At 31.9% G+C, this 3606-nt stretch overlaps 1 protein-coding gene across 5 annotated transcripts in view; it reads right to left on the bottom strand.

Moving 5' to 3' along the window:
- LOC108749937 (period circadian protein) overlaps positions 1-3606 on the bottom strand; it is a 32068-nt gene that overhangs the window by 26289 nt on the left and 2173 nt on the right. The window lies entirely within an intron of this gene.

Here is a 3606-nt window from a genome sequence, read left to right as displayed (position 1 = left end):
TGTTTAATGTTTACCGTGCCTGGCACGTGCTGAGGATTTGCGCATATATAATACATATGTCGCATGCAACTCGGCACAGAATCGATTTATGACGCCCACGATGTGTCGCGTGATAAAACTGCATAATTATGCAGAATTCGTTTATTATCCGCGACTTCCATCCCTCGGTCCATTCGCGGTATTTTCGAACGGTCGCCGTCTAAATCCATCCAAAAATAATGTTGACTAATGCTTCACCAATGAGACATGTTTCCACCAATATAGATTAACTTTAATCTCGGTTCAACTTACTCTTCGTCTTTTTCTAATTCTAAAGATTAGAAAAAAACGAAGAGTAAGTTGAACCGAGTTTAAAGTTAATCTACAGTAGAAATGGATATAAGACTGCACACAAATATCGAGATTCAGTTTTGCAGAAGAAAGAAATTTATGCAAAATAATTGCGGTCTCACGCTGGAACTTGAAATTTTTTTGGCAAAATTGAAAAACGAAAATGTCTTCTTCCTTTCTTATGAAGCAACAGTGTTTTGAAATTGTAAGGATTTAAAATAGCCTAACATAACATTTATGATTGGATTTGCGTTAAACGATTCGCTTTTAATTAAACATTATTTGACAATGCTAAAACTATACTCGAGCTAAAAAATTGACCGTCAAGAATTGATCTTTCGCGAGTTTCTCTAAGTTTCGGTATTACGTGTTGCAAATGTTGGAAATCTACGGAGTCACTCTCGACCGAAATATGAACTCATATAAATTCCTCATGTCTTTTAAAAAATATTTATTAACTTTAATAATAAAAGAATAGAATATTATCTTTGATAATCGTATATGTATTAATAATTTAATTTAATAAAAAAAAATTTTTCTTATTTATTTATGCTACCTTTCTTTCTGGCTTGTTTAAACATAAAAGCATTCTGCAGTAATACCGCAAGATTTTAAACTTGTATTTATTAGTACCTATGCCCTGTACAATTAAGCTGAGAGCGTTGTGTTATGACTGTACATCGAAATTGTAAGTACAATTAAAATAATGCATTTATGTAATATTAACTTAAAAAATTAGCTTACATCTATTATCTGTTTTAGTAACTATATGTTAAAATGAGTTAACGTATAATAGATATAGGCACACAAATTGTGGGGATATTAATAGGACCATCGTCTCTTGGAAGAGCACACTAATAGGGAGTAAAACATTTTTTTTTTTTATTATAAACATTATAAAATATTAACATTTTTAGTTTAAAAAAATATTATAAGAAAAAGAAATACTGCAAACTGATATTGTGATTTCAAGCAGATAAAATTAAGACTACCATAATGAATTCAGTAATGAGCTAACTAGCTCCAAAGGCATACTAATAGAAACAGATACTCTATGTATTTGTCGCGAATGAGAGAAAGGACAATTTGAGAATTTCTACGTAATTCGAGGAGACAGGTTCGTGATATCTAATTTGCATCAGTTTCATGATATACCTAACGTTGCGATCACGTGGTCGAGTGCATGATCGCGACTTGACTAAAGTCTCCTTTTCGTTTGACCTGTTTTCGCGCGGGGTGGTTTCGCAATTTCTCTCTAGTCGTGTTAACCAAAGGACGTGGAAATGCAATCGGCACACACGTATGGACACTCACACGAATAGAAGGACTGGTTAGCCTTAACCGAACCATGTACGAGTTTCCGTCTCTCTCGTGCGTTGCTCTATTCGTTCGCCTCTCGCCGTCATGCAAGGAAAGCGTGTCAATGCCAAGAATCGCGAAGGATGCTTTAGAAAATGCGCGATCAATGAAACAATTATAATACAAATTTTGATCGATGAGAAAAATAAATCTAAAAGAGTTCTCTTAGATAAGAGAAACCTTTATATTCGATCAAAGCAGATCTTATTGTTAGTGCTTAAATATTTCTATGTATATTTATATATATATCTGATTCTGCAAACTGAGTACCGACGTCTTTTTCTTAAAATTATGAGCAGAACCAAAGTGGTAATATCACTTATTCAATTGACAAGCAATTCAATCATTTTTGTGCTAATTAAGCTAATAATTAAATTTATTCTCATTGGTGTTCAAAGAACGATAAATTAATTTAGTGATTAAATATATTATATATTTTGTGATGTGAGGTTTAAGGAAATGTTAATTAAACAATCAGACGTAAGAATAAATATATTTTAAAATTCCAAAAGGGATGATTTTTGTCTCTGTCTGCAATCATATTTTTACTTCTTTCGTCTGTAATCTGAGTTCTCTTTGTTTAGTTCAACTTTTTTTTACTGTTCTAAGTTTTTAAAAAAAATTCAGAATTATTTTTCAACATCTTTATATTACATTATCAAGTAGTCTTTACAATTCAAATGTAAAAATTTTTATTAAATAACAATTAAAATTTGAACAAAAATGAGGGTGAGATTTTGCTTGTGCCAAGAAAGATTTAGATTGCAAACGAAGGATATTATTCATTATACGCATTTCCATGTTTCCATTTTTCTCAAAAAATTAAAACAATTTGTTGTTCAAGTGTCTCATAGGGTACCAAAGACGATACAAAAATTTACATGAATTTATCATTTTCTTCTCTTTTTGTATTTCAGACTTTTCAGTTTGAATCGAGGAAGTCGAGGGGGGTTTGTTTCTGTAATCACGTCCTCGTTTCCATAAAATCTTTTTCCCGCCAGCCATTTCTTCATATTGGGGAACAAATAGTAGTCCGAGGGAGCCAAGTCTGGAGAATAGGGGGGATGTGAGACGAGTTGGAACCCTAATTCCATTAATTTTGCGACCACAACTGCTGAGGTGTGAGCTGGTGCGTTATTGAAAATCACTCGACTTCCTCGATTCAAATGAATGCCAAACACAAACAAATAGACCGATCTGGCTGTAACTTGGTGTGTGTTCCTCCAAGAGATGCTACTAACTAAATCTAACCTTGATACGCGCCAGTAGTGCCATCAGCAGTGACTTTGCACGGACTTTTCGAACGACCCTCGTAAACCCCTATTGTGTTCGAAGGGATGTAATTAAAAATGTTTGTTTACGACGCCTAGCTGCGAGATAGATTATATTTAGTATTGCAGTGCTAGGTATTTAATAATATGGCTATTTTCGGATCCGTTATTCTGAACAAGGTGAACAAATTAATCGGATAAAAATAAGAAACAATTAACTTTATTAATAATCTCGCTGCTCACATGTATTCTTTGAATATTATTATTCTTTGTATATATTTATTATATATTATTATGCTCGTATTGTTTGTATTCTTTGAATATTAGATATTATGCTCGTAATTGTCATTGCAAGATTTCTTACTTGAAACTTAGCAAATCGAAAGCAAGAAATTTGCTTTAAAAAAATTATACATGTATATACTGTATGTATATACATACAGTATAGAATTATTACATTTATATATATATTTATTTTTTCAAAGCAATAATTTTATTATATACGAACATATATATATATATATGTTTATATATTGTATTTTACAAATGTCTAAAAAATGTCGGTGTGAATTTAACATCCCTGTTGCGGGATTCTGTAAACATTTTATCGTGTTAAATTCATACTGTGTCGGTGTTAATTTAACAG

This window comes from Trachymyrmex septentrionalis, unplaced genomic scaffold, assembly GCF_001594115.1.
Source record: "Trachymyrmex septentrionalis isolate Tsep2-gDNA-1 unplaced genomic scaffold, Tsep1.0 scaffold32, whole genome shotgun sequence".
Lineage (NCBI taxonomy): Eukaryota > Metazoa > Arthropoda > Insecta > Hymenoptera > Formicidae > Trachymyrmex > Trachymyrmex septentrionalis.
The sequence above is the reverse complement of the archived record's forward strand: the minus strand, read 5'-3'. Positions and strand labels throughout refer to the sequence as shown.